The sequence below is a fragment of the Lissotriton helveticus genome, chromosome 11, assembly GCF_964261635.1.
Source record: "Lissotriton helveticus chromosome 11, aLisHel1.1, whole genome shotgun sequence".
NCBI classification, from domain to species: domain Eukaryota; kingdom Metazoa; phylum Chordata; class Amphibia; order Caudata; family Salamandridae; genus Lissotriton; species Lissotriton helveticus.
In genome coordinates this window covers 643,883,914-643,907,510 of record NC_136072.1, presented here as the reverse complement: position 1 = coordinate 643,907,510, position 23,597 = coordinate 643,883,914, and the positions used below count along the sequence as shown (strand labels likewise).

At 41.0% G+C, this 23,597-nt stretch overlaps 1 protein-coding gene across 1 annotated transcript in view; it reads right to left on the bottom strand.

The window, feature by feature from the left end:
- LOC144791715 (serine protease HTRA1-like) overlaps positions 1-23,597 on the bottom strand; it is a 543,465-nt gene that overhangs the window by 160,777 nt on the left and 359,091 nt on the right. The gene's annotated exons all lie outside the window — the stretch shown is intronic.

Here is a 23,597-nt window from a genome sequence, read left to right as displayed (position 1 = left end):
ACACCACCTCTGGGATCAATTAGCAGCAATTATTAAAAATATATAATTGTTTTGTATAGTCCAGACTTAATCATATAGGCTTAGAATTTCCATTTATAGTGCAGTATGAAGTTTTACGTAGACGATTGGATCAAAACCAGTACAGCATAGAATATATGTGTCTACGAGGTATATGCAAACACGTTTAGAAAGATAATACGGAGGTATAATACACAGCATTACAGTAAACGGGAATAACGCAATCATAGATTTCTGGAGTTAAGTAAACAATCATAAATGCATGGCGGACAGGCCTTTAATTTCTCCGGGCATTTCCGCGGTGGGCTGGAATCCTTCGAGGCCAATTGAAAGACTAGGGCTTCTCCCTGGTGCCATTGCCCCTTTCCCAAGTTCCTCGAGATTTACTGGAGCAGCAGGCATGGGGAGGCTTCAAGAGAGAAAGAGAGGGAGGAGTGGAAGGTAGAGAGAAAGTGATCAGAGAGGAAGAAGAAAGAGAAGAGAAGGAAAATGGATAGACAGAAGAGAGGTTGCATGAGGAGACGAAGGGAGAGGGACTGGCTGGAGATTTTTTTTTTACCAGGATTACTTTTTTCCCCCCAGCCCTGTGTAAATGAGATGAGACCAACTGTCCTACAGGCTGCTTTTGTAGGCTTTAAGGTCTTTTCCATCTGTGCATTAAGGATCTGGAACAACATCCTGGCAACCATCAGGATCACCTGGTATTCCAGTTTATTAAAAAGCTGAAGACTCACCTCTTTAAAGAACACTACATCACCATGCTGTGGCAACCCAATAATTAGCCACCTCTGCTATCACTTATGTTTGCCTTTCACCCTGTACAGTGCTCTGTTGCCCTTTAGGCTAGGTTTGCTCTTTACAAGCACCACATACATACATTTAATGATGCATTGCAGGGCTATGACTAATAGTCTTGAAATTATATTATATTCAAAGTTAGGAATTAGGCTACGCAATGATGACCCCTGCTTTGAAAGTGATGCTTGTGGAACAAATGTATATACATGGTAGTAGGCAAGGTTAAAACAAGCATTGGCAAAGCCAGTATGTCAGGCTTCTATTTTCGGCTATGTCATTTTTTTTGGCTTTGCCATACTCCCCAGACATGCTGAATTTCAGCAGGAGCAGAGTTGCTGCCGGGTGCATCAAACCGTATCAGAGGTCCAGCAGCCCAGCGGCTATATGTGGGTACTAGAATGCCAAAGGATGTTTCTTCTGATGGAAACCAGTCGACAAACAATCTTCTGGCATTCCTAGTGATTGATTTGTTTTGCTGTAAAATCAACCAGTGTGTCTTGCAGTGAAACAATGTGTGTAGAAGATAAATAATTAAATATAAATAACGTCTGCTTACGGAATGTACATTTCAGATGTAAAAGCAGTTCTTCTTGCATTGCGACCACTTCCTAATGCTGTGTGTGGCAGGCCTTTTTAGTAATTCATAAATGGGCAGGGGGGTAGCAGGGACATTAGATGCCTTTCTTATTAGGACTGAGTCAGCTTTGATGCATGAAATACAGCTTACCCAGCGCAGGCTTTCGTTGGAGCCCCAACTTCTCCATACTAGCTCTGTAATGACTACCCCTGTAGCAAATAGTACCCAGGTTCCCAATTTATCTGTGACAGACTCTCTTCAGCCCTTGGAAATTGATTTGGATGACAATGACACCCTCAAAGTCAGAGGCTACCAATAAATTGCACAGACCCACTGTGACCACCAGAGGACAAAACGCTAAATGTAACGAAGGCAGTAGTCCTGCCCCCCTATCCAGGAAAAGGAAGTGGCAGGGTCTGAATAAACAAAGTCATACCTCAAAAGGCCAGGGGGGTAAATCCAAAATAGCGGAGAGAGAAATTACACAGGAGAATAATACAATTGTGAAGGATACCGGGCATATAAATTCAATTCCAGCTCATGGGCAGGAGGCTTTTTGGGAAAAGTTAGAATCTATTGTTTTAGCCCTTTTGAATCCATTAAAGCATTTACTCACTCAAACACAAGGGAGACTACTCAAGTTGGAAACATTTGTAAATTCGGTGCCTTCGACTCTGCATGCTCCATGTGAATGTAGATTGCAAACTGCACATCCAAGCGTAAGGAAACGGGAATAACGCAATCATAGATTTCTGGAGTTAAGTAAAATGCATGGCGGACAGGCCTTTAATTTCTCCGGGCATTTCCCCAGTGGGCTGGAATCCTTCGAGGCCAATTGAAAGACTAGGGCTTCTCCCTGGTGCCATTGCCCCTTTCCCAAGCTCCTCGAGATTTACTGGAGCAGCAGGCATGGGGAGGCTTCAAGAGAGAAAGAGAGGGGGGAGTGGAAGATAGAGAGAAAGTGATCAGGGAGGAAGAAGAAAGAGAAGAGAAGGAAAATGGATAGACAGAAGAGAGGTTGCATGAGGAGACGAAGGGAGAGGAACGGGCTTGAGATTTTTTTTTAAACAAGGATTACTTTTTTCCCCCCAGCCCTGTGTAAATGAGATTAGACCAACTGTCCTACAGGCTGCTTTTGTAGGCTTTAAGGTCTTTTCCATCTGTGCATCAAGGATCCGTAACAACATCCTGGCAACCATCAGGAGCACCTGCTGTTCCAGTTTATTAAAAAGCTGAAGTCTCACCTCTTTAAAGAACACTACATCACCATGCTGTGGCAACCCAATAATTAGCCACCTCTGCTATCACTTATGTTTGCCTTTCACCCTGTACAGTGCTCTGTTGCCCTTTAGGCTAGGTTTGCTCTTTACAAGCACCACATACATACATTTAATGATGCATTGCAGGGCTATGACTAATAGTCTTGAAATTATATTATATTCAAAGTTAGAAATTAGGCCACGCAATGATGACCCCTGCTTTGAAAGTGATGTTTGTGGAACAAATGTATATACATCGTAGTAGGCAAGGTTAAAACAAGCATTGGCAAAGCCAGTATATCAGGCTTCCATTTTCGGCTATGTCATTTTTTTTGGCTTTGCCATACTCCCCAGACATACTGAATTTCAGCAGGAGCAGGGGTGCTGCCGGGTGCATCAAACCGTATCAGAGGTCCAGCAGCCCAGCGGCTATATGTGGGTACTAGAATGCCAAAGGATGTTTCTTCTGATGGAAACCAGTCGACAAACAATCCTCTGGCATTCCTAGAAATTGATTTGTTTTGCTGTAAAGTCAACAAGTGTGTCTTGCAGTGAAACAATGTGTGTATTAGATAAATAATTAAATATAAATAACGTCTGCTGACGGAATGTACATTTCAGATGTAAAAGCAGTTCTTCTTGCATTGCGACCACTTCCTAATGCTGTGTGTGGCAGGCCTTTTTGGTAATTCATAAATGGGTAGGGGGTAGCAGGGGCATTAGATGCCTTCCTTATTAGGACTGAGTCAGCTTTGATACATGAAATACAGCTTACCCAGAGCAGGTTTTCATTGGAGCTCCAACTTTTCCATACTAGCTCTGTAATGACTACCCCTGTAGCAAATAGTACCCAGGTTCCCAATTTATCTGTGACAGACTCTCTTCAGCCCTTGGAAATTGATTTGGATGACAATGACGCCCCCGAAGTCACAGAGGTTACCAATAAATTGCACAGACCCACTGTGACCACCAGAGGACAGAAAGCTAAATGTAACAAAGGCAGTAGTCCTGCTCCCCTATCCAGGAGAAGGAAGGGGCAGGGTCTGAATAAACAAAGTCATACCTCAAAAGACCAGGGGGGTAAATCCAAAATAGCGGAGAGACAAATTACACAGGAGAATAATACAATTGTGAGGGATACCGGGCATATAAATTCAATCCCAGCTCACGGGCAGGAGGCTTTTTGGGAAAAGTTAGAATCTATTGTTTTAGACCTTTTGAATCCATTAAAGCATTTACTCACTCAAACACAAGGGAGACTACTCAATTTGGAAAAATTTGTAAATTTGGTGCCTTTGACTCTGCATGTTTCATGTGAATGTAGATTGCAAACTGCACATCCAAGCGTAAGCAGGGGTCCATTACCTAATCAACCTGAAGATCGCTGTACGAGTGTTAGTGCACCGCAGTATCATGCACCACCAAATTTGAAATATTTAACAACTCGCCTAGAGCTGGGCCGTCAGGAGTAAGTGCATCTCAACCCACTCTAACCCAAATAGAACAGCTACGCCATAAACAGGGTACATGTGTAGGGAAAGAGCAGTTGGTGAACATCCCAACGCGGGTCTCTCTAGGAAGTGAAGCCCATATCATGAGCAATAGAGGTAAGAGTCCAAACAATCAAGGGTACCAAAACATGGCCCGGGGAAATATGTCAGGCATGAGGAATTCACACCCGCCTCTGTAAGCCAACCTGTATACAATTGTTTTGGCTAATGTTTCTGTGGTAAAGAAGACTCAACACAAGGTAGGCGGTTTTAACTTCTTTAATCCTCACCAAGCTGGGCCATCGGGGCAGAGCAGCAACAGCCTCCGTCAAGGACCATCAACCAGAACCTTGGTACAGAACACCCAGGCTATGGTGTGCTGTGATACTAACATTCTAGAAACAAGCATAAGTCAGTACATGGGTCTTTCCTTAATACACAACAAAACAAGAGAAGAAAGAAAAGCAAGAAAGTAAGAGACAAGAGAAAAAAAAGAAGTAGAAGATAAGGAGAAACAGCAAGACAAAGGATAACACAGAAAGAGAGAAAGAACAAGAAAACATTAAGGGAAAGAACAATGCGGAGAAAAAGAAAGAATAGAGAACAAGCTAAACTACTGATTATTTTCTATATCGGTGAGGGATTTGTTTAATCCGAACACTGCGCCTCAGGGTAGGTTCCCTCGTACAATCTAAACTGAAATCAGCACGTGCACAAGATCTAGAGGCTGGTTTGCCCGCACAATCTATACTTTTCTCAATGGTCTGACGACCTAATTGAGTGCAAGAAGCAGTTCTTTTTACTAAAAGAGATTTATTCCACCACTGCCCATTGCTTAGCTTGACAGAACTCCCTCTCACATCTATCACCCTAATCGGTGAAGTAAGCTTTGATGAACCCTTCTGTACATGGACAGATTTTTTTTATATAAACAAAATCACCTGATCTTATCTCAACTTCCTTAGTACACATTCTTGCGTCAAAATAGTTTTTTTGTTTGTTCTGAGCCGAGTTCACTTGTCTTCTAACACTCTCATCAGACCATTGTGTACCTTTGACCCATTTACTCATCCAAGCAGGACAAAAGGTCATAGCAGCCCTGCATCCATGCAGCAACTCAAAAGGTGACACACCTGTAGTTGAGTGAGGAGTTGTGCGGTAAAACCACAACATACCCCTCACAGAGTTAGCGACAACACACCTGTTAGACAAAGCCCACTGAATGCATTCACCTAACGCCCTGTTCATACGTTTAACCACATCATTTGTCAGTGGGTGGTACAGTGAACTCTTGAGATGTTTAATACCACAATTGTGAAGGAAACTTTCAAACTCTGAAGCAAAAAATTGTGTCCCATTATCTGTTAACAGAAACTCTGGAAACCCTTCCTTCAAAAAACATAATTTAGGAACTCCACCACTGTCTTGGCAGTTACGTCTTTAACAAACTTGATCTCAGGCCACTTAGAATAGTAGTTCATGAGAACCAGACCAAACTTCAAGGATGAATCAAGAGCATGGAAAGGACCTACAATATCCAACCCCAACGTTACCCATGGTGCAGAAGGCAATTCTATGGGAGAAAGTGGAGGAGTGCGCAACTTGACAGCCTTATCACAACTTGAACATATTACACAAGATTTGACATTCGCATCTACAAGGTTATCCATGGGGGGCCATCAAAATGACAATTGCACCCTTTTTTTGTTAACGTGGTACCAAGGTGTCCTTCATGTGCATTTCTAACTAAATCTGCTCTTAAAGTAAGGGGAGGGACAATCCTATCTCCTCTAAGTAACAGACCATCTTCAATTGTCAGTTCATCTGCAACTTGTAGAAAAGTTTTAATGTCAAAGGACAAATTCCTCTCCTTAGGCTAACCATTTTCAACAAAGCTCATGACCTGAGCTAAGGAAACCTCAGCCTTGAGAGTTTGTCGCCATTTTTCTTCTGAGACTGCACACAGATGAGGAAGATCCACTGCTGCTACAATGAAATCCTCTTTGTCCTCTTGCCTTATGTCTGGCTCATCTTCCATAATGTCAGAAGAACGAGACAAAAAATCTGCAAACCCATTTTTGCAACCAGGAATATATTCTGCAGAGAAGTCAAACTGAAGAAGTTTAGACGACAACCGTACACTTCTGGGGGTGAAACTCTTGACATTCTTTCCACTGAGGATAAAGACTAACAGCTTGTAGTCTGTTTGCAGGCAGAACTTCCTTACCCAAATGAAATTCCTGAATTTCATGACAGCCAACCAACATGCCAACAGTTCTTTTCGATAACTGAGTAATTTACTTCTGAAGGACATAGAACCCTGGATGCAAATCCAATGGTCCTAACCTCTCCTCCTTTCTTTTGAGAGAGAACAGCTCCCAATCCAACATTGCTTGCATCAACCGTAAGAGTACAAGTGAGAGACAGGTCATAATGCTTAAGGACCATAGGAGAAACTAATTGTTGTTTTACCCAATCAAAAACAACTTGACATTCTCTGGTCCATTCAAACACCACTCCTTTCATTAACATTTGAGACAAGGGTCTTAATTTGCTTTCAAAATCATGGATGAAATGTGAATAAAATTCACATAAACTCAAGAACAACTTAAGAGTGGCTTTATCAGAATGAGCCTTGGATTTAACAATGGAATCAACTAGACTCGCTTTTGGAAGAATACCATTCTCATTCACCAGATGTCCCAAGTATTCGACCTCTTTTGCCATGAAGACACTCTGGTCTCTGCGTAAGACAACACCATTTGTTTGAAACCTAGACAGCACTTCTTTCAGAATTGCATCATGTGTGACTCTATTGGGAGCAAAAACAAGAACATCATCTTGAAAAATAGACAATCCATCAATCCCGTTCAGAATCTTTGACCTCAAGCGTTGAAACTCCGATGCCGCTGAAGCAAGTCCAAAAGGCATGCGCACATATTGGAACGTGCCAAAAGATGAAACAAATGCAGTGAGGTTTCTTGATTCAGGTGCTAGCTCAACCTCGTGATAGGCTGATGCTAGGTCTAACTTCGTGAAAATGTTTACATCTTTGAGACTAGTTAACGATTCATTGATGTTAGGAAGAGGATGCAAGTCCACCCATATTTCTTTGTCCAGGCATCGGAGATCAACACAGACTCTTAATTCACCATTATGTTTTCGTACAACCACCAAAGGAGATAACCACAAATAATATTCTACTGGTTCTATTATACCTTTGGCACACAAAGAGTCAAGTTCCTTTTCGAGATCCTGTCTGATGCTGAAAGGAACATTCCTGAGCTTATGTTTGATTGGACATGCTCCTTCCTTCACAATAATTTCATGTTGGAATTCTTTTATTTTCCCTAGTTCTCCTGAGAACACATGGGGAAATTCATTGACTAGTTCTTCAAGATCAGGATGATCTCTTATGGCAAGAACTTGATCTTTGGTTCCCGGCCTGAGCACCATACCGAATAAACCCTGGTGAAACCACCCCAAGATGTTTAAACCTTTGTGTGCCACGTAGATTTTACCAGCTATCTTCCTACCCTTATATTCTAGGATATCTTCAATGTAACCTGACAGGTCAATTTCTCATCCTTCATATGATACAGCATTTCGATCAGGAGGTAACAAGGACCTATTAGTCCAAGTTTCTTTATACAGAGCTAAACTAATCATAGAATTGCGAGCACCATAATCAACAAGGAGTCATAGTACTCGATCTCCAACTAAAATGTCTACATAAGGTTCTACACATAATTCTGGATTTCCTACAATCACTCCATTGTCCCATACTACAACTACCATATTGCTCAAATCTTTAGTAACACTCTCTTCCTCATCATCGTGAACGGTCTCATCAGTGACATACTTTACTTGAACAGGTTTGGATCGTGAGTTGCTTCTGCTAGTTTGACATACCTTAGCAAAGTGTCCCATTTTATTACAATTTTTACATGTAACAAATCTAGCTGGACACCTAGTGCCAGCGGCATGTGGTTTGTAACCACACCTAAAGCAAATATTACTGCTTGAAAAAAAAAGAGTAGTAATAAGCAATGTCAATGCCCGCGATTGGATACAAAGATGAAAATAAGTTTAAAAAATGCTGTGTGTATCAGCGAAGACAAAGAAAATTCCTTAAAATACAAACTGACACACTGTTGCTGCATGTAAAAAAAAAAATATAGCTCTGTGGGCTGGTAAGTGAAACTTTGCGTGTCAGCCAATTTGATGTACAATACTGATGCACATCTGTTCTTAACACACTTGATGATTGCAGTCACTGTGTGCCAATCCTATGGTTGCCCATGTATAGAATATGCTGTGCACATCAGCGATAACAGGAATTTCTGTGCACTTTAAAATAAACTTGTTCCTTTTTGTGCTTATTTTATAATGGTATCCAAGCCAAATATATTTAATAAAGTTGAAATGTTCAATAGAATGTCCAAGACTGCTTGCCGCTCCCTTTGTCTGTTGCTCCCTTTGTCAGATTATGACGTGGAGCACAAAACTGGCAGAATACAGAAATCCTCTTAAGAACGCTGTGGGGAGGCACTGTAACGAAATAACAGGAAGTTCCCATGCTTTTCATTGATGGAACGCATTCTTACGACGTCTAGTGTGCAAGCACGCCTACGTGAACACGCTTTAGATGTCACACGCGTCACCTTTGCTGGAACGCAGTGCAGTGCGTTCCAGTTCACTGACCTGAATATCTTTAGTGACTGCTCTGCTCCCAGTGCTATTTTCATGCCACAAATGTCCCGGATGACTTGTCCCTGTCCGTTCCCAGCTCCGACATCAAGATTCTCAGCGCGGCAATTACTCCTTGAAGGACTTCAATGGTTATCCTCAACACTTGTAAATCTCACGCCCGTCGCCATAAATGATGTGGTGAAGAAGACTCAGCACAAGGTAGGGGGTTTTAACTTCTTTAATCCTCATCAAGCTGGGCCATCGGAGCAGAGCAGCAACAGCCTCCGTCAAGGACCATCAACTGTCTTAACGAGAACCTTGGTACAGAACACCCAGGCTAGGGTGTTCTGTGATACTAACATTCTAGAAATAAACATAAGTCACTACAGTTTCTTCCTTACCATTGGGCGAAGTTGAGCATTGGTCAACTTTAAGAAACAAGTCCTTGTACTTTTTACGTGCAAAGACAGGCATAACTGACAACTTGTTTACAGAGTTTAAGATGGCCAGGTGTATTGGCTGGGTTGGTAGTTCTAATAAATAATTGCAGGGAGAGTGCATAGTATTAACCTTTAGGTCACCTGGCTTGGTTCAAATTATACTACAAAGGGTGGGAACTTGGCCCATCAGCTCTAAGGGTATAAGCATTCTACCTCTGGGTTTCTTTTACCAACCACACAAGCTCAGACAATATCCCTTAGAGGGAGAGAATTTCCTTCGGGCAAGACAGCAAAGGTATGCCGTACCGATCAGCAATCAATTCGATGTCTTCAATACTCTAGAAGATATTAAATGACTGGTCTTATCGGCTCAGCATTTATATCAGGTTGATGGGCTGGTCAAGAGTAGAGGACAGGGTGTTTCAGAACAGGAGTGCAGTTTAGAACTAATGGACTCAGAGATAGGAGTAAGCTTGCATCACTGGGAAAGGGAGGCACAAGCGAGGGGAAACGCAACAGGGTGCGCGGCCTTTTTGTCCCCATAAGCATTTCACCCAATTATCAATGTCAACTTGCATAGATAATTTTAATTGACCTAGGTCTGTTTTATCTAGCCCCACGTATAAATATGGCGGACTCCCCTGCAATATTATTTCCTGGAACATTGCAGGAGTGTGCACAAAGCTAGATAACCCAGCATGGTCTGAATTTATCCCGAGTTGTGATATATTATGTTTGCAGGAATCCTGGTCCATAGAACCAATTTATAGCAATGGTTTTAAAACCCTTTATACCCAAGTAGTTAAGGGTTTAGGGGGTAGACCAAAGGGTGGTGTCTGCACATATATTTCCAATAATTTGCCAATAAATGAAATAGACTCGCACTTGTGGAACAGATATTACCAGACAGTTAAACTGTCCCTAAATGCTAATCATTGTGTGGTTTTAGCCAATTTTTATAACAATATCGCTTCAAACAAACTTTCCCAGGTATTAAAAAACTTAGCTGGCGAGGTGAATCCAATCAGTAATGTTAGTCCAATAGATGTCATGACAATCCTGGTAGGAGATTTCAACTCTGCAATGTGCCCCTCTGGGGTTAATAGTTTATGCAGCTTTTTGAATGAAGAAGGTCTGTGTAATGCTCATTTTTGTCATTCAATGGCGGGGGAGTTGCTTAAGGAGATGCTTGCCAGCACTAAATTGGGCTTTGCGAATTAATTAATGTTAACACCTGTTCCGATGCCTCATACTTTTAACGGAAGGGGTATACGGGCACATGCATCAATATTGCTTTTTGCGATTCCTTAATTGCAAAAAATAAGGAATCACAATTAAGGAATTGCAAACTGCAATGCATCAAGAAATCGCCCAAAAAAATAGCGATTTCTTAAAATTCCTTAATTGCGATTCTCTAATTGAGAATCACAATTAAGGAATACCTCCCCATTCATTCATATGGGCCTAGAGGCCCATAGGAATGAGTGGAAAGACATTCTCAATTTGAGAATGCAATTTCAAGGGTGCAGGGGTGTCGAAAGGACACCCTGTTGCACCCCTGAAATCAGCCTATAAGTACATCTTGCACACACACACGTGCCCCAAGGGCATGTGTGTGTGTAAAATGGAACTGTGAAAAATGCACTTTAGTGCATTTTTCAAAGTTATCGCAAATTACCATGAAGGTCTACTTCATGGTAATTTGCTCCCCTTATTAGCGAAATCGCAAATTTTTAAGTTTGATGCATTGCATTTGAGGAATCTAAATTTGAGATTCCTTAAATGCATTCGCAATTTATGAAATCGCAATTTTGCGATTTCTTAAATTGGGAAAAGTACAAAAATGATGATGCATCCCAAAAGTTGAAATTGCATTCGCAAACGGCCGAATTTTGCGATTCGCACCATTTGCGAATGCAATTTACAATGATGCATGTGCCCCATAGTCTCTACAATAGATTACATTTTAGTCTCATGTAATAAGGCTTCTAGATTGCTCTCTTTTAAAGTTGGAGATAACTCCCTGAGTGAACATTTCCCTTTATGCCTTACGGTTAACATTCCATTTTATAGACCGAAAAAGATTAATAATGCCACACAGGATATAGGTGAAATTAAACTCAACAAAACAAATCGGTATTTCTTAAAATGGTCAATTTTCTTTTTTTTTTTTTTACTATTTTTATTTATTATTATTATTATTTTATTTATTAATATTATTTTATTTCACTACCTTTGGTAGTGACCAAACGATTAATGATAAACTGTAAATCTGCCATAGATACCTGCCTCTGTGAATCAGCCTCCCACAACAGTATTTTAGTGTCTTTCAATGAAATATCTGACGAGGTAAGGAAATTATTGACTGCCCAACAGCGTAACAAATTAAAAGATCAGGGCTGGTTTGATGCAAGGTGGACACGTGTGTACTCTAACTTGAAGCTTGAGTTACACAGGCAACCAAGAATCACAAATAATGTCAGGTTGGCAAGAATGGAGTATAAGCAGGCTATTAAAGAGAGAAAGAGTGCCTTGAGAAACGAAGCCTGGGAATCCCTTCACTTAGCAGCACAAATGAAAGATAGCACAGCATTCTGGAGAGCAGTGAAGGCCCCGTTTTTAACTGCTGGTGATGGTCCTTTGATAGAAATTGCTATCTGCGAAGAGGCCTAGACTAAGTACTTTTAAAAGGTGGATAATGGCCCAGGTAACTCCAACCTGCTAGACAGTGACAGTGTAAAGCGAAATTATGAAAATGCAGACTTGAAATTCACTTTAGAGGAAGTGAATAGAGCTTGTGCATTAAGCCAGGCTGGTAAGGCCCCCGGGACAGACAGTGTCCCTGTGGATCTGTTTAAGTCTAACATCACTCTCTGGGGGCCGGTTATCACCCAGGTCATCAAAGCTAGTTGCCAAGCTCAAATGCCTAAGACCTGGGTGGAGTTAATTATTGTCCCTGTTTTCAAAAAAGGGGACCGCCAAAATCCTGGTTGCTACAGGTCAATTTCTTTACTCGATTCAATGGTAAAAGTGGTCGGGTGTGTGATCTTGGAGCGTTTTCAAGATTGGGCAGAAGATACCCAGGTCTTATCAGACCTGCAGTATGGTTTCCACGAGGGGCTGGGTACAAAGGAGCAACGTTTAAACTTGGCCATTTTAGTAGGGAAATACACTAGGGCAAAAATGGGCAGACTGTTCTTGGTTTTCGTGGACCTCACCACTGCATTTGACTCAGTCAGGCACGATAGACTATGGGAGGTCCTCGGAGCTTTGAGGGTTAACCCATATATTATAGTTTTTCGTAGGTGCCTTTATAGTGGTGCGTCAGCGAGCGTGCGTTTTGGCATGGGGGAGCGCACAACTGCATTTCCTTTTAGGAGAGGGGGTCAGGTCAGGCAAGGCTGTGTACTGGCCCCCTTTCTTTTTAACCTTTATATCATTGGATTGGGTGAAGCATTACTCAGGAGCGGACAAGATTTCCCACAATGACAAGATTTCCCACAAGTTGGAGGTCGACCCATACCTGCTCTCCTTTATGCGGATGACGCAGTTTTAATGGCGAGAATGCAAATTGGCCTTCTGAGGGTTCTTGATAATTTTTCTGCCTTCATGAAGGACCTTGGCCTTAACATTAATATATCAAAAACCTTTGTAATGAGATGCGGCCAAGGGAGCCAGAGGTCAAAGATATAGTTGTGGATGATCAGAAGAGAGTTTCAACCAAGAGCTTTTCATATCTAGGTATATTATTCAACCACAATGATACATGGGCCCAAACATTATCTGCTAACAAACTGGCGTTCATTCGGTCATCTACTGCCCTTGCATTTTTTCAAAGAAATTAGGCAACAAACCCCCGGGGGAGATCCTACAAATCTATAAAGCTAAATGCATTACCTCTGTGATGTATGGGGCCGGGGTGTGGGGTTTTGTGAATACTTTGTCGTTGCAACAAGTTGAAAACTCCCTTTTAAGATATATTTGATCCGTTTCTCCCAGTACATATTCCAATGCTTGTCATGAGGAGCTGGGTCTCTCCTTAATTACTGACCTCATTAAAATGGAACCGATGCTATTGTGGCATAGAATCTGGGTAAAGGAGCAGACCCAGCTAAATAGGGATATTATGCAAGACTGTCTTAAATTGGATGGGGCTTTAACCCCTTCCATGCTGGGCCGATTTTGCTCCTGTGCTGAAGATTTCAGCGCGGGAGCGGTCATGATGGCCACCAGCCGTCATCAGCACACGAGCACTGTAGTGCATGACGTCTGGGGGCCGTCATCAGCATGGAAGGGGTTAAAAAGGTTTGTTCATGACTTTATGATAGATCTAGGTCACCTAGAATATTTTACCGACCCAAAATCCATGCAGCTAATCTCAAGAAAGGTACTAAAAAAGAAAGGAGGGTTTTCGGTTACTTGACACAGTAAGAACAACAGGGGAACTTTATAAGCCTAGTGTTAACCAACATCAGTTAATACTAACTTCTTTAGGAATGGAACAATACTTTAAGTTTGTACCTGGTGTTTTTGATAGAATGTTATTGACCAGGTTTAGGCTTATTACCTTCCATAGACTCGTGACCTTTCCTAAAATGAATGACTGGTCTTGCATGCTACAATGATGTCCTTGTGACAATCATTCTCCCCAATCCACTATTCATTTAGTTGTTTTTGTAAATTTTAGTCAGAGCCAAGGAAAGTGTGGTTAATTCCACTTTTAAATCATAGGGGTTGAGGCAATACCGCCCTGCATTAAGTAAACTTCAGTTTTTGGAGAATATACACATGGCATAGAAGCTAGCTATGTTTTTTAAACAAGTTCTCCATCTAAGAAAAAGTTTTATTACTGATGAACTCTAATCGTATGCGACCCCTTTTTTCTTTTTAGATGGTTTTTAAATTTGAATTGTATGTGTATTTTATATCTCAAATTTGTCATTGTTTACACTCTTTGTTTTAATCTCATAAAATTTAATGTAGAAATGGTCTATTTTTATGTGCTTTTATGATTGTTAAAAAACAGTCAAATAAAGCTTTCCTTGACTTGACTTGAATTCATAAATGATATATAGAAGCCAGGCCAGAGTGTATGTAATTCTTAATTACATCTTGTGTTATGGAGCCGGGCAGATTTCTAACTGGGATAATATAGTAACACCAGAGAGCTTTATTTCCATCATGTACCCCCGCCTGTAAGTTTAGGATTATTCCTATAGAAGTTTGACTCATTAGTAGTGGAGGAGAAAGTTACAGGAGAAGAAAAGGAGAAATTCTGCTCACCCAGGTAAGCTAACAATAGAGTGTTAAGTACCAGGCATGTGCAGAAGAATACATGCCTGCTGATTTGAGCTTGTGGGCGAAGTATGTGCACATCTAATGTCCAGGCTGTCTGGAGTGTTTACAGGGAGTACACATGCAAATCAGAGGGTTTTCAATGAATAATCTGGTCTAGACATGTTTGACAAGGATTGGTGGTGGTAGAGTTTGGGAGGAAGCTGTTCAATGGAGAATGCCGAAATGAAAACCCTAGCACTCAACTTTGGTCAGAGCATTGAGACTGTTTGCTATGCATACTTAAATGTCTTTTTGTCATTCATTCTTGAATTAATTCATCCACCCAGTTCTTACTCACAAAACTAGTGATTCGGACACTGAAACACACAGCTATGTCTTCAAGCTCTTTTCATCCATACATTGATTGATTGAACAAGATTCCAAAATAAATAATGAAAAGTAAAACACATAAGTTTTGCAATTGTTTGTAAAAATTACTTGCAGGGAGACACCCACATCCCACCTTGCACTGGTCAGGCTTGCTTGCTGCACTCGCTATGTGCAGTATGGGGTTTGTTTGACAAAATGTGCCACAGCTCTTTTTGGTGCTGAGGCCAAACCTAACCAGGCCTAGAGATAACTAATTTCTTGGTAATTCCTAATTTCTTAGGGGAACCTCAGAGTTCCACCTATGATTCCTGCTAACCCCCCCCCTCTCCTGCTAAATGAGTAAGTGCACTTACTCATGTTGGTATTCACAGAAGGCACTTACTCATCAATGAGTAAGTGCCTTCTGTGAATACCAAAATGAGTAAGTGCCTTCTGTGAAAACCAAAATGAGTAAGTACCTTCTGTGAATAACAAAATGAGTAAATGGGAGTAAGTTTAGGATTTTGTCTTAAGTTAGTTCTGTGAATCTGGACCCCTTGTCCGTGCCTCACACAGAGGCACAACGAGATGCGAGGACGCAGCAAGTGGAGTCCTCTGGTGAAAGGCTGCTGTTGCTCTGGTCCTGTCTCGGAAACAGAACATGGGAAGGATGGAACTCCTTACACCCACTTAAATTACCAGTATCACTGGTATTGGTAACTCCGATGGGAGATTGAGAGGCAGATTTACCACTTTTTCATGCAGCGCAGTGCAGCAGTCACAAATGCTGCACTGCGTGAAAAGGAGAGAGGAGGAGAGTGCCAAATTCACTGAAATATGGCATTCTACTCCCCTTTCCCTAGCGCCGGTGCAGAAATCAGCTGCCGTGCACCATGGAGACACCTTTGTGCCATGTTGCAAGGCTGTCTCTGTGAGTCTGGCATAGGTTTTGACTGGAAGAGTACCCTGCTAGGACAAAATACTATGCATAGACTGACTTAACCCATTTTCCCTAATTGCATGTGAGATGTAGAGTGCAGCACACGTGCAAAGTCGGAAAAGGAAGGAGAAATGAAAACATTTCTCCTTCCTTGCGCCTACTTCACAAGGGCCCAGTTTTATGATGCTAAATCCTGTCTACTTTATTTAGTAAATTGGGTTTAACGTCAGAAACCTTGGGTGGTTTGTGTTAGCCCTTCCCCCATTAACTTGATCACACTCCTTCCCTTTCTACAGGTCCCTTTTTAAACACTCCCTGTTTTTTCTTTCAGCCTAACCTCTGCAAGACTTCCCTGCATTGTCCCAAATTGCATGGACCTAGTCTCCTTGAGGAGATGCAGATATAAGCGGATAGTAAGCGTTTGTAGATTCACTTGCACCCTATTTGTCACTCTCAGGAAAGGAGAGAGACCTAGGAATATTTGCGGTGGAGATGGCCATGCACAAGCAGATACTTCCAAGTTCTTCTGAGCCGTAGATCAAGCTCCTTTTACTCTTTTAAACCGATGCATACACAGTTTATTAATAGCTTTGGGCCAAGACCTCCACCACTACCTGTTTAATGGAAACAAGTATTTTACTGTACAACTGCTGAACAAAAAGCCAGGCAGTTGACATGAATTCCAAGGCCAGCCACCAATCATGAAAAGATTACCCTCGGTACTCGTTTCTACCAACAGAAACACTGTTTTTTCTCAGAAAAACTAGTAATTGTAGAGCTGTACAATCATTGCAAGAACTGCCCAATGATGTCTTTAGCTGTGAGGACCTCACCTCCTCTGATATGGAACATGAAAAATAGCAAGCCCTTTGGTCTGAAGTCCCATTATGTCATTAGATAGTGTTATGAGCACAATATGACTACCACCACTATTGGTCAATGGTGTAAAGAGCTCCAATCCTTAAATTCCTCCCGGGAATTGTTTAAATAGTCTTCCTGAACTGGGGGGCACTCCGATTTACAGGATGGGGCCGCAGTTTGACACTTATGAATTCCCTCTAGCAGGAGACATGGCTGCACCATACAGCGAGACTGAAGGGATTCACGAAATGGGACAGGATAGGATACACCCACTTCCGAGATGTCTGGCCAGGGAACCACATTCAGACGTTCCAGGCGATACAGGAGCAGTATCAACTTTCCCACACACAATTGCACAAATACATACAACTACCGCATGCCCTTACATCCAAACATACCCTTAGATATCAACATTTCTGAATTTAGCCAGCTTGAGGCTAATCTTCTGATTTGGAAGCTCACAAAAGGCACAATTTCACAAGTATACCGCTCCCTGGCTAACAATACCTCGGACCAGTTCTAGAGACTGTAACAATGGGAGAACTAGTTGATGCAGATTAAAGGGAGGCTAGAATGCCCCCTCTGGAATTAGCACCACTCCCCTCAGGTTTGTCCAGCTTAGTTGTCTTCATCCAACTTACATGACCCCCGAGGCTTCTCCCTAGCCAAATGCTTCTGCTGTTCCGCACCGGAAGCAGACATTTTCCACATGGTCTGGTTCTGTCCTGTGCTGGCCCAGAACTAACAGAAAATAGAACAAGAATTTTTCTCAATTCTGGACAGGTTTCTGGAACTCTCCTCAAGAGTCACCCTTTTGGGGCTACTGGAGAATTTTCGGGGTCCAAGCACGGAGCGTATGCTCATTGGGATCTCAACATTGATTGCCAAGTAAGACATTGCCTGGAAATGGAACTCCAAGAATCCTTCCTCAGTGTCAGTATGGGTGGCGCTGTTGGACTGGTGTGCTCAAAAGGAAAAGTCCATTTGTATCTGGAGAAAATGGTGGGAATACCTTTCTTGGGGTCGGGACGATTGATCAATGTATGCATGTGAAAACTGATGACATCTGTGACACAGTAGTTTTGACTGTATTATCATCTGTGTTTTAAATTAGAATTATAAACTTGTTTATAAAAAAAGGGCACACATAGAATAATGTTTAGTTCCATTTATAATTAGCACTTCAAACAGATAATTGAATTACCAAGTCCCCTTACCATATCAGAGGTTATGCTTTAATCTGTCTAAACAGTAACATTTGATATCACTACTCCTGGTTCTGTTAGGTTTGTTCAGTAATGTAATAATGCATGTGGTATTTTGGCACAAGGGATTTATTTATATGTAGAGCTGGCCTATGAAGAAAAAATGCAGCTGTATTTTAGGATCTGTGTTGCCTTACTTTAGATGAATGAAACTTTCTATGCTGAAGCTTTACAAAAACAGAATCTTGAATTTCCTAAAACAAAAATTCTTAATCACTTTTTAAGAATATTTTTCATGTATATACCTTCAATTTGTGGCAATAGACCATACTTCAGATTGAACATTTCTATGCAAGAGTTTATGACATTTGACTATTTGACAAATGCTTAATTGAATTACACTATGCTAGAGTTTACTTACATATTAATATATTAATTAAGATGCACTGCCTTTAAATGCATTAAGTTATCTTTATTCCTTAGTTCCTTAGGCTTGTACTTTCTTATGGGCTGATGAGAAGGAATCATGCTTCACTTCTCACTCATGTAACTTTCTTGTACTTTCCAATGACATTCATGAAGGTAAATGGTGCATATTGATATATCTATATAGACTTTACAGTGTGACCCTGAACTCTTGACTCTAACAGATGGAAAGCTACAGTAACAAATGGTTCTTTGCAGATAACCTTGTGTGGCATGAACGGATAATCAATTACCATGAGTTGGTATGGGAAAGAATGCACATTTGAATTTTTTTAATTTTATGGAGTTTTATATAGTGCGAACTTGACCCGAAGGTATTGGGTATCAGAGCACTTTACATAGTACCAGTTGCGTTACATGAGGACACATTCATTTTTTTTGTTAGGCACGGGGAGATTAAGTGATTTGCTCAGAATCACAGGATCTTCAGCGTCATTGCCGAGACTCAATCCCAGTTCCCCAGATTCGAGGTTGACCGCCCTAGCCGTTAGGCCAACTCCTCTCCTCTCTAATGTATACACTTTTGCCCCTTGTGAGCAGATGATGATCGGATATGGTTCGAATGGAAATGGTGTGACAATTGATGTAATCTCTGGAGTTTTTTTAACTATAACAGTGATTTCCCCTGGAGGCTTGGGATTGGGTGGGCTCAACAAAGATCCGAGAAAGCAGCCCATGCTGCAGGTGCAACAGATTGCACACAAGCCCCTTTCAAAATTCCCGTGGCTTTTTGTCTTTGCCCATGGACTTCTTTCTGGTGGACTTTGACCAGACCCTAGGCCTATGCTGAAAGAACTCTTACGAACTGTCCCCTGGCCTTGCTGGTGGAACCCTTTACCTAGTAAACTTTCCTTGGATTCCTTGGCTGAACCATAAAATCCCAAATGCCCTGTTGCAGTTATCCTGTACTTTGTATTTCTAGAAATTTTCCCTATGGACTTAAGGTTATTATTCTTTGTACGTTGCTAACATGTAGTTTTATACTACATCTGTAACATTATATTGAGACTCATGATTGAACTTCCTGAAATGCTGATTATCGCCACAAATGCTAATTCTGTCTAATATAATAATTAATTGAACCTCATATATCTCAGTCTTATTTAATTACTACTAAATGTTCTTTCCACAGAAACTGTGCATACTAATCTGGAATTCTAATGTATAGCAGGGATAGTCATAAATTATTTACAGAACATTTAGGTATTGCTGCTATTGTTCTGCGTAGCAACGGCAGAATTAATAGTCTGTGTGATCTTGGCCTGACTAAACGTCTTCGGGAGGTTTGAACTTCCTGTTACTACCCTATACATCTGCAGTATTGTTTTAAGGGTATTATATTTGAATTTGATTTCTAATTTGTAAGTTGGTTACCAACTATTGGTCCTTGTGGGGTAGCCGGCATTTGACACACTAGTTTCTCACCCCTCGATGCTATGAGCAAGGTCCATCAGAACCAAAGCCTTGGTGGGTGTGAAATAAAGATCCAGATAATAAGAAACACAATATAATGGGCACAGGTAAAATTATATTTGGAACTTCCGCTGCAGCAGAACTTGTCATGTATTCCTATAGGTTCTGAATCGATCCCCCTATTCCTGACCCTATTCTGGTTAAACTAACTATCAAGTTAACTAACAGTCAGCCCATGAGGCAAGAAAAGCCCCCATGATGCAGATACCGTTATCTGACGCAGTCACACTACGGCACAGGAACGTGTTATCTGATTAGGTCATAACGCTTGAGATCTAATTAGACAAGCGACATTCCTCCAGCCCCTGATAAGGCATACGACGTTCTCATAACAAATCAAACCTATGACAACCTGGAAAATCCGTGCGGCCATTGTTTTGATTTCACAGAGAACTTCAGTAAAAGAATGTGCTAACGAGCAAGTCGTATGACATCTTTATTGACGTATCTATGTCCATCCTTACGTCAATCTCGGCACCTTTAAGGTATAAATATTGCCGATCTTGCCCTATGCAAACACACGCGTGGTGACGAGACGGAGCAGCCATACTTGCCGAAGCCAAGAGCAGAGCAGACCCCGCTGGCAGCAGCCCCGCCTTCCTGACGCGCTGAGAGACGCGCTGCTATCTCCTGCCGAGAGACCCAGCACCGGCGCTTTCGGGCAGCCCTCGCAGGCGGCCTGGAATATCGAGAGCAGAGAAAGAGATACCATTCCTCATTTCATCCTAACTTCCAGGTACAGAACTGAATAACCCCTCACAGAGAATTCTTTAGTTATTCACTTGGCAAAAACAAACTTAACTTAAACTGTAACTTTCTATTCCCGCCCACGCATTAGACTTAGGTCAGGTACACGGGGTAGGCGTATTTAGAAACACCAGTTGAGTACGTTTAGTCAAATGTATATGTGTATGTAATATATTTTAATCATTTTAAACATCATATGGCTCAGAAACCATATCAATGTTTTTACAGTATTATTTTATACTATTGCTTTTAATGTATGCACTTTACTTAACTATAAGTATTGCAATAATATCGATCCATTTCTCTTGTACGAGAAAAGAGACTGATCAATAAATAACACCTTTTTATTGAACACGCCCGTCTCTTCCTTTTCTCTACAATCTGATGAGACTAAGAATGCACGTACTGACTGAGTAAAATAATTGCCTTGTGCTCACACGACTCTGGAGATACACTCTTGATTAGGGGAGAGCAAAGTTGTCATGTTCTATGGTTGTCAGAAACTAAATCCCTTCTTGTCTAATCAGGGAAGTTAATTCCTCCTTGAACATTCGAGAAAGTTTCTAGCGAACTCTGAGCTACGCTGGCAAACCCAAAACTTAAGTCTAGTATCGACAGTAGTAGACCTAGTTAACGTCTGGCCTAGGCCTTTACTGCTGTAGGTATTATTCCAATGCGCAGAGCCTATTGGGAAGATAGGAACTACACTACAAACTTGGTAGCATACCGGATGGTTTTGTCCACTGACGTGAGGGATTTAGGGTGCCCAAGCTAGAAATTCCCCCTGTCCAGTACAAGTCCAAATTCCCATGGTTCAGCCGAAGTATTGGTGGTGTGCCAGTGACATACTACAGAGGATGACTTGTAACAGCAAAGTGTGTGAGTATTACTAGGGATGTTTTGCAATTGCATAAATTGCAGTGTTTTAAATCTGGCTGTGTGATGTTATGCAAAGTTGAAAACGTTATGCGAATTTGATGCTTATTGCAAAGAAGATGAAGTGGTTATCAGGTCCATTTATGGCCTAAGCTCCTTGGATAAGCAAATATACCTGTGTGGTGGTCTCAGTGTAGAGACACTGAGTGTAATTGTCTGCTGTGTTGTGGTGTTTGTCGTGAGATGGCGTTGACAACATCTTAATGGGATTTTTCTTTGTGTGATGGTGTGAAGTGGTTGGTATAGTTGGGCTCAAGTGCACCGGGGCTAACTGTATCAATCTGGGTGAGATCTCACTAGTCGAGGTTTCATTCAAAGTGAGTGTTAGTACTAGAAGTAAAAGACTAGTTTTAATTATCTAGAGAGAGTGCCAATCTATTTCTTTCTTTAGTGGAGCAGAAAGTTCCCAACTTTACTACTCCTAAACTGAGAAAAATCCTAACTTTAAGACTTTCTGTATTCACAGAAGGCATTTAGGAGTCCTAAAGTTACTACTCCTAAACTGGGAAAAATCCTAAATTTAAGACTTTCGGTATTCACAGAAGGCATTTAGGAGTCCTAAAGTTAGGACTCCTAACTTCTGTGAATACCGAAATAAGTAAGTGCCTTCTGTGAATACCAAAATGAGTAAGTGCCTTCTGTGAATACCAAAATGGTAGTAAGTTTAGGATTTTGTCTTAAGTTAGTTCTGTGTGTGCTGCAGAATGCATACATTTTTATGAGATCAGACACCTCACACATGTACCACTTTACATGGCGCAAACGTGATGCAGGGCTCTCATAAATAAGCTCCTATGTTTGAACAAAATACTTAGAGTACTCTTCACATTCAATTAATCCTTTTTAAAACAATGGCTGTATTTTTCTCTCAGAAATGGTCCATTGCCTCCCAGCCACTGGGAGCAAGATGCCTGCTATTTGTTAATGTAACACTTTTAAATGGTTGACACTAAAGAGTTAACAGTTAACTCTGTATTTTAATTTTCCCCTATTTAAAAACATACACTCACAGCACTTTGCAATGAGACTACCATAATAGGCTATGTCACTGCTTTTTGTGGAAGGTATTTCGCTTTAAGTTGATGTCTTCTATTCACTTACTGTTTAGCTTCTGTTGCGTTGAGTCACTGTGCCTATGCAAGAGAGGTGCTTGCCAACTAAATTATTCCCTCTTAACCATACAGAGGAATAATTCCCACATTTTATCTGTTTAACTGAGATATTTCACCTCTTCCATCAGTACCTAGGCCACTCATGCCTCTCATTTGAAGTGACACATTATAGAACAGTTTCTTGAGAATAAAGGGTCTAGCAGAGGTCCAATTCCACAATAAACAGCCTATAATTATCTTTCCCACTATCAAACATTTTAAAACATGAATAATTTTTCATACATCAGGGTCAGTGGTCTTGGAACTAGCTCTGAGCACAATAATCACAGTTGTGTATTCCTCTCAGTCGTTGCAATTGCTAGAAATGGCTAAATAAAAAAAATAATACGCATTTTTTGGCAATCGTCATAGGATGGTAGCGTTTTAAAATATCTAATGCGATAATCACGCTGGTAATTAAGGCACGATTACACAGATGGAATTCAGGTAAAATGAGCCTCGCATCGCCACACTCATAAAGAAGCTTACATGAGATCAAGCTTTTTAAACACAAAGAAGACACACAAATCCTTTAAGTATTGTACCTTGCAAGTCTTTGTGAGATATATATATCCAGCGCGATCAGGTCAGAGGTGATTGTGGCAGGAGAACGGAGGTTTTTTCATATATATATATATATATATATATATATATATATATATATATATATATATATATATATATATATATATATATATATATATATATATATATATATATATATATATATATATATATATATTTGTCATATTAGTGTTTGTCTTAGTATTATCTGTTCCTGCCACAGTACAAAATATAAGCCCATCTCCATTTTTTATTTCTCCCCTGGGGAACGAGTGCTTCATTTGTCTGAGTGGAAAACAGTGTTCAATCATTAT